General features: G+C 42.5%; 1 long non-coding RNA gene across 1 annotated transcript; it reads left to right on the top strand.

The window, feature by feature from the left end:
- Positions 1-4,736: 4,736 nt before the first annotated feature.
- On the top strand, positions 4,737-6,579 carry LOC127926797 (uncharacterized). Its single transcript, XR_008125103.1, has 3 exons — positions 4,737-4,746; positions 4,780-4,904; positions 4,963-6,579. It is a non-coding gene; the product is annotated as an uncharacterized LOC127926797 (long non-coding RNA).
- Positions 6,580-8,963: the final 2,384 nt, after the last annotated feature.

The following is an 8,963-nucleotide window of genomic DNA, read 5'->3' as shown; positions in this document are numbered from 1 at the left end:
TTAATACTAGTCAGGATCAGGACATTAAGAGAACCCACTGCCTGTTAATACTGGTCAGGATCTGGACATCAAGAGAACCCACTGACTGTTAATACTGGTCAGGATCAGGACATTAAGAGAACCCACTGCCTGTTAATACTGGTCAGGATCAGGACATCAGGACATTAAGAGAACCCACTGCCTGTTAATACTGGTCAGGATCTGGACATCAAGAGAACCCACTGCCTGTTAATACTGGTCAGGATCTGGACATCAAGAGAACCCACTGCCTGTTAATACTGGTCAGGATCTGGACATCAAGAGAACCCACTGCCTGTTAATACTGGTCAGGATCAGGGCATTAAGAGAACCCACTGCCAGTTAATACTGGTCAGGATCTGGACATTAAGAGAACCCACTGCCTGTTAATACTGTTCAGGATCAGGACATTAAGAGAACCCACTGCCTGTTAATACTGGTCAGGATCAGGACATTAAGAGAACCCACTGACTGTTAATACTGGTCAGGATCAGGACATTAAGAGAACCCACTGCCTGTTAATACTGGTCAGGATCAGGACATTAAGAGAACCCACTGCCTGTTAATACTGGTCAGGATCAGGACATTAAGAGAACACACTGCCTGTTAATACTGGTCAGGATCAGGACATTAAGAGAACCCACTGCCTGTTAATACTGGTCAGGATCAGGACATTAAGAGAACCCACTGCCTGTTAATACTGGTCAGGATCAGGACATTAAGAGAACCCACTGCCTGTTAATACTGGTCAGGATCTGGACATCAAGAGAACCCACTGCCTGTTAATACTGGTCAGGATCTGGACATCAAGAGAACCCACTGCCTGTTAATACTGGTCAGGATCAGGACATTAAGAGAACCCACTGCCTGTTAATACTGGTCAGGATCAGGACATTAAGAGAACCCACTGCCTGTTAATACTGGTCAGGATCTGGACATCAAGAGAACCCACTGCCTGTTAATACTGGTCAGGATCAGGACATTAAGAGAACCCACTGCCTGTTAATACTGGTCAGGATCAGGACATTAAGAGAACCCTATACATTACATAGACACATTACATAGATACAGATTCAGTCATTAGCCAGCTGTTGACATTCTTTTAAAAAGTGGTTGTGGTTAGTTTACACTGTAAATCTGCAGCTATGTAACTAAATCAAATCAAATCAAATGTTATTGGTCACATACACATGGTTAGCAGATGTTAATGTGAGTGTGGCGAAATGCTAACAAACTAACTAACTAACCAACTAACTAACTAACCAACCAACCCTAATATCTGAGCACTCACAAGCCGAAAGCCTTAAATTGACCATTAACCTATTATCTCTGTATTACTATTTAACATCTCTGTATTACTATTTAACATCTCTGTATTACTATTTAACATCTCTGTTTGACTATTTAACATCTCTGTATTACTATTTATTATCTCTGTATTACTATTTAACATCTCTGTATTACTATTTAACATCTCTGTATTACTATTTAACATCTCTGTATTACTGTTAACATCTCTGTATTACTATTAACATCTCTGTATTACTGTTAACATCTCTGTATTACTGTTAACATCTCTGTATTACTATTTAACATCTCTGTATTACTATTTAACATCTCTGTATTACTATTTAACATCTCTGTATTACTATTTAACATCTCTGTATTACTGTTAACATCTCTGTATTACTGTTAACATCTCTGTATTACTGTTAACATCTCTGTATTACTATTTAACATCTCTGTATTACTATTAACATCTCTGTATTACTATTTAACATCTCTGTATTACTATTTAACATCTCTGTATTACTATTTAACATCTCTGTATTACTATTTAACATCTCTGTATTACTGTTAACATCTCTGTATTACTATTTAACATCTCTGTATTACTATTTAACATCTCTGTATTACTATTTAACATCTCTGTATTACTGTTAACATCTCTGTATTACTGTTAACATCTCTGTATTACTGTTAACATCTCTGTATTACTATTTAACATCTCTGTATTACTGTTAACATCTCTGTATTACTGTTAACATCTCTGTATTACTGTTAACATCTCTGTATTACTATTTAACATCTCTGTATTACTGTTAACATCTCTGTATTACTATTTAACATCTCTGTATTGACTGAAAAAAAGTGCATTCAAGTTATCAACGTTATGTGACTCATGGATAAAAGCGTCTGCTAAATGGCATATATTATTATTATTATTATTATTATCAACGTTATGTGACTCATGCGTTATAGAGATGAAAGACTGTTCAAGAGTTTTATCATCAGATCTTGACTATACTGTATGTTATGTACCTTGAGGCAGGTCCTGAAGCGGTCTGCTATAGGCTCTAGTCCAGCTGTTTCTCTGTCAGGTACCAAGGAGGGTAGCAGGGCTGAGACAGGGTCTGGTCCAGCTGTTTCTCTGTCAGGTACCAAGGAGGGTAGCGGGGCTGAGACAGGGTCTGGTCCAGCTGTTTCTCTGTCAGGTACCAAGGAGGGTAGCGGGGCTGAGACAGGGCGTTCTGAGACCTGAGGTGTCTAGAGCGCAGACATAAGGTCCCTGTTCAAACAACATGAAAAATACAGGTCAACAGTAAGAACAGTTTAATGATTGACAGGTTGTTATAACATACGGTGTAATAACATCCAATAAGATAACAAACACACATTCAAAAGGCAGAAAGAGGCTTGAGTTCAGAAAGCTAGAGAAACTGTAACCGTACCTGTGGGTGGTGGTGTGATCCTAAAGTCCTCTCAGTTAAAGTTAATCATCGTCTATCTATTTAGGGTCTCTGAGGAAGGGAACACTGAAAGAGTACACCTCCGAACACGTCTGATATACATACCACATCTACTCTACCCTTCCATGGGTTAGGAAAGTGTAGGCGTCATTGTGCAATGGTAGAATCAACTGTACTGTCGAAATTTGCATCAGATAGAGAAGGGCCTGCACCAACCAACAGTTTCCTGAAGATGAGTGGAAAGTGAACCTGTGGAGGAGAAACTGTGGTTTCTGAGCTGCTGTATTTCAGAATCCCTTGGCAACAGGAGATGGTTTTACCCACAGAACTAGAATTGGATTCTATATCTACTCACAGAGAAAGTCTGTTTGGTGTAACTGTGGGAGCCTGACTTACAAAACACGGTACATTTTGTTAGTACATTTTCTGTAAACTGTCTGACTTGGAATTTTCAGAGCTTGTGAATCATGGAGGCGATTAGCATTGGCACAGTAGGCCCATTTATCATTACCAAAACCAGCCAGCCTGGGTCAAATGGGCCTTAATATGGGGCTTGAAGAGTGCATGAACAATCAAAATGAGAATATGGTTAACAGCCTGTTCCCCTGCTGATCTAATCTGATCTGTGGTCAGTAGTAGTGTGAGCAGCATGTTCTCCTGCTGATCTGATCTGTGGTCAGTAGTAGTGTGAGCAGCATGTTCCCCTGCTGATCTGATCTGTGGTCAGTAGTAGTGTGAGCAGCCTGTTCCCCTGCTGATCTGATCTGTGGTCAGTAGTAGTGTGAGCAGCCTGTTCCCCTGCTGATCTGATCTGTGGTCAGTAGTAGTGTGAGCAGCCTGTTCCCCTGCTGATCTGATCTGTGGTCAGTAGTAGTGTGAGCAGCCTGTTCCCCTGCTGATCTGATCTGTGGTCAGTAGTAGTGTGAGCAGCCTGTTCCCCTGCTGATCTGATCTGTGGTCAGTAGTAGTGTGAGCAGCATGTTCCCCTGCTGATCTGATCTGTGGTCAGTAGTAGTGTGAGCAGCCTGTTCCCCTGCTGATCTGATCTGTGGTCAGTAGTAGTGTGAGCAGCCTGTTCCCCTGCTGATCTAATCTGTGGTAAGTAGTAGTGTGAGCAGCATGTTCCCCTGCCTATGAGTGGGGTATGATTACCGGGTGGGTTCAAGAAGGTGAATGGAAAGTAACCATGTGGAGGAGAAACTGTGGTGTCTGAACCACTGTATCTGAGTGTTACTATGCAACAGGAAATGGTGTTACGCAGAGAGTCTTATTAGATCAGATGAGTTTATTAGTCAGTGCTCAGGGTTGCAGATGTAGTCGCAGGGTACAGTGAAATTCTTATGCTCCGAGCTCCATCAGTGTGGATCAAAAACACAGCTTTGAGGTGTTTCGCCCTGGGCGTTGACACAGCTTTGAGGTGTTTCGCCCTGGGCGTTGACACAGCTTTGAGGTGTTTCACCCTGGGCGTTGACACAGCTTTGAGGTGTTTCGCCCTGGGCGTTGACACAGCTTTGAGGTGTTTCGCCCTGGGCGTTGACACAGCTTTGAGGTGTTTCACCCTGGGCGTTGACACAGCTTTGAGGTGTTTCGCCCTGGGCGTTGACACAGCTTTGAGGTGTTTCGCCCTGGGCGTTGACACAGCTTTGAGGTGTTTCACCCTGGGCGTTGACACAGCTTTGAGGTGTTTCGCCCTGGGCGTTGACACAGCTTTGAGGTGTTTCGCCCTGGGCGTTGACACAGCTTTGAGGTGTTTCACCCTGGGCGTTGACACAGCTTTGAAGTGTTTCACCCTGGGCGTTGACACAGCTTTGAAGTGTTTCGCCCTGGGCGTTGACACAGCTTTGAAGTGTTTCGCCCTGGGCGTTGACACAGCTTTGAGGTGTTTCACCCTGGGCGTTGACACAGCTTTGAGGTGTTTCACCCTGGGCGTTGACACAGCTTTGAGGTGTTTCACCCTGGGCGTTGACACAGCTTTGAAGTGTTTCACCCTGGGCGTTGACACAGCTTTGAGGTGTTTCACCCTGGGCGTTGACACAGCTTTGAAGTGATTGGGTTTGACCCTAGGTGTTGATGCACATCATTCACCCAACTTCCCTTATGCACTATGTACTTTCTGCATGCTCCTCCCCTATCAAGGTGTTTTGGTACTTCCCTTATGCACTATGTACTTTCTGCATGCTCCTCCCCTATCAAGGTGTTTTGGTACTTCCCTTGAGGCAGGTATCCTAGCGGTTAGAGTGTAGGGGGCGTAGGTATCCTAGTGGTTAGAGTGTAGGGGAGGCAGGTTTCCTAGTGGTTAGAGTGTAGGGGCGGCAGGTATCCTAGTGGTTAGAGTGTAGGGGAGGCAGGTATCCTAGTGGTTAGAGTGTAGGGGCGGCAGGTATCCTAGTGGTTAGAGTGTAGGGGTGGCAGGTAGCCTAGTGGTTAGAGTGTAGGGGAGGCAGGTAGCCTAGTGGTTAGAGTGTAGGGGAGGCAGGTAGCCTAGTGGTTAGAGTGTAGGGGCGGCAGGTATCCTAGTGGTTAGAGTGTAGGGGAGGTAGGTATCCTAGTTGTCAGAGTGTAGGGGCGGCAGGTATCCTAGCGGTTAGAGTGTAGGGGAGGTAGGTATCCTAGTGGTTAGAGTGTAGGGGTGGCAGGTATCCTAGTGGTTAGAGTGTAGGGGCGGCAGGTATCCTAGCGGTTAGAGTGTAGGGGAGGCAGATAGCCTAGTGGTTAGAGTGTAGGGGAGGCAGGTAGCCTAGTGGTTAGAGTGTAGGGGAGGCAGGTAGCCTAGTGGTTAGAGTGTAGGGGTGGCAGGTAGCCTAGTGGTTAGAGTGTAGGGGAGGCAGGTAGCCTAGTGGTTAGAGTGTAGGGGAGGCAGGTAGCCTAGTGGTTAGAGTGTAGGGGCGGCAGGTATCTTAGCGGTTAGATTGTAGGGGCGGCAGGTAGCCTAGTGGTTAGAGTGTAGGGGTGGCAGGTAGCCTAGTGGTTAGAGTGTAGGGGAGGCAGGTAGCCTAGTGGTTAGAGTGTAGGGGCGGCAGGTATCCTAGCGGTTAGAGTGTAGGGGAGGTAGGTATCCTAGTGGTTAGAGTGTAGGGGAGGTAGGTATCCTAGTTGTTAGAGTGTAGGGGCGGCAGGTATCCTAGTGGTTAGAGTGTAGGGGCGGCAGGTATCCTAGTGGTTAGAGTGTAGGGGCGGCAGGTATCCTAGTGGTTAGAGTGTAGGGGCGGCAGGTATCCTAGCGGTTAGAGTGTAGGGGAGGTAGGTATCCTAGTGGTTAGAGTGTAGGGGAGGTAGGTATCCTAGTCGTTAGAGTGTAGGGGCGGCAGGTATCCTAGTGGTTAGGGCGTTGGACTAGTAACTGAAAGGTTGTTAGATCAAATCCCTAGCTGACAAGGTAGAAATCTGTCGTTCTGCCCCTGAACAAGGCAGTTAACCCACTGTTCCTAGGCAGTCATTGAAAATAAGAATTTGTTCTTAACTGACTTGCCTAGCTTAAATAAAGGTAAAAGAAAAATTACAGTAGGCTACCACCATCTCTTCAGAAAGGAACTTAGAAATGTTTGTTTCCACCTTGTGGTAGGCTACTTTACGGTTCTAACTAATTTCCTCTAAAACTACAACTACCATCATCACCGGAATCCCCCAGAGTCCAAGCAGTCATGCGGATGGAAACAGAACCTTGCCAGAGAAGAAGAGGCCGAGCGATAACTGGGCACAAATGATGTCTTCTCCAGTGGGTGGCGTTTTTTGTTTTTGTTGGTCACCAAGCTAGGAGTTTTTGTATGGAGGTCAATGAGAGAGTGTTTAATTTTGTTATTAAAAAATGTAATGATTTATTTGCTACGTGTGTATTATTTGGTCGAATAGACGTTTCGTAATGCATAGGTTGTTACGAGTGTAGTTGATAGAAGTAGGACACGTGACATCCCGGCAACTTTGAGGAAAAACATTACATCGGAGTTGTGCCTGTTTGTGTTCACGCATATCTGCCCTTTTATTGGCTAGAATGGTTCAGCTCCGTGAAATCAGCGACATTAACGTGACCGTCCACTATCGCGAAAAAAGCTTCAAAATAATAGTCTCCCTTTACATGACTACAAGATCACAAATCGTAGTATAGTTTGCCTGTTTCAAGATGCGTTCTTTTTATCTGATTCCTCCCTCTCCCATTTTAGAAGAGTTTGAGGCTTATTGTCGGCTTCTAGTGGTTATTTGTAAATATGTACTAGGTGGGTAAATGACGTGAAAAATACAACCAAAAACATCTCCAAAAACCTCATTAACGTTATTAATGAGTTGAAAATGAATTAAATATGGAACGTTCAATATTCCCCATTAAATAATATTTGGAATAATATTTGATTCCCATTCCACTAGATGACACCCTATGCTTCTCCCAGTCAAACAAAATAGTTTATGCTCTTTAAATACATCTGTGCGTTGGTAGATCTGCTGTACATTGTTAAAAACAGTTATGTTACACTCCTATAGTCTGTTATTATCACTGTTATTGACTGCTATAGACACGCATTACATTAGAATTGTTAGTACATTGTTAAGACAACAGACCTACACTGTGAAGGTCTTTTTCTAAATGAATATTTGTGTGGAAAGTTTCCATCAGCTGGAAAGACAGCACGTTTCTGTTTAATTATTACCTGAGGTTATATTAGGGTGACGTCTCTATTATCCATACGTAATACAGGTTATATTAGGGTAGAGATAAATAAGAGAAGGATGACGTCTGTTAACCAGTGATCTACTGTAATACAGGTTATATTAGGGTAGAGATAAATAAGGGAAGGATGATGTCTGTTAACCAGTGATCTACTGTAATACAGGTTATATTAGGGTAGAGATAAATAAGAGAAGGATGACGTCTGTTAACCAGTGATCTACTGTAATACAGGTTATATTAGGGTAGAGATAAATAAGAGAAGGATGACGTCTGTTAACCAGTGATCTACTGTAATACAGGTTATATTAGGGTAGAGATAAATAAGAGAAGGATGACGTCTGTTAACCAGTGATCTACTGTAATACAGGTTATAAATAAGAGAAGGATGACGTCTGTTAACCAGTGATCTACTGTAATACAGGTTATAAATAAGGGAAGGATGACGTCTGTTAACCAGTGATCTACTGTAATACAGGTTATATTAGGGTAGAGATAAATAAGAGAAGGATGATGTCTGTTAACCAGTGATCTACTGTAATACAGGTTATATTAGGGTAGAGATAAATAAGAGAAGGATGACATCTGTTAACCAGTGATCTACTGTAATACAGGTTATATTAGGGTAGAGATAAATAAGAGAAGGATGACGTCTGTTAACCAGTGATCTACTGTAATACAGGTTATATTAGGGTAGAGATAAATAAGAGAAGGATGACTGTCTGTTAACCAGTGATCTACTGTAATACAGGTTATATTAAGGAAGGATGACGTCTGTTAACCAGTGATCTACTGTAATACAGGTTATAAATAAGAGAAGGATGACGTCTGTTAACCAGTGATCTACTGTAATACAGGTTATAAATAAGAGAAGGATGACGTCTGTTAACCAGTGATCTACTGTAATACAGGTTATATTAGGGTAGAGATAAATAAGAGAAGGATGATGTCTGTTAACCAGTGATCTACTGTAATACAGGTTATATTAGGTAGAGATAAATAAGGGAAGGATGACGTCTGTTAACCAGTGATCTACTGTAATACAGGTTATATTAGGGTAGAGATAAATAAGAGAAGGATGATGTCTGTTAACCAGTGATCTACTGTAATACAGGTTATATTAGGGTAGAGATAAATAAGAGAAGGATGACGTCTGTTAACCAGTGATCTACTGTAATACAGGTTATAAATAAGAGAAGGATGACGTCTGTTAACCAGTGATCTACTGTAATACAGGTTATAAATAAGAGAAGGATGACGTCTGTTAACCAGTGATCTACTGTAATACAGGTTATATTAGGGTAGAGATAAATAAGAGAAGGATGATGTCTGTTAACCAGTGATCTACTGTAATACAGGTTATATTAGGGTAGAGATAAATAAGGGAAGGATGACGTCTGTTAACCAGTGATCTACTGTAATACAGGTTATATTAGGGTAGAGATAAATAAGAGAAGGATGACGTCTGTTAACCAGTGATCTACTGTAATACAGGTTACAGGTTATAAGAGAAGGATGATGTCTGTTAACCAGTTACT

Source organism: Oncorhynchus keta, unplaced genomic scaffold (assembly GCF_023373465.1).
Source record: "Oncorhynchus keta strain PuntledgeMale-10-30-2019 unplaced genomic scaffold, Oket_V2 Un_contig_833_pilon_pilon, whole genome shotgun sequence".
NCBI lineage: Eukaryota > Metazoa > Chordata > Actinopteri > Salmoniformes > Salmonidae > Oncorhynchus > Oncorhynchus keta.
Note: the sequence above shows the minus strand (reverse complement) of the source record. Positions and strands in the feature narration are given on the sequence as shown.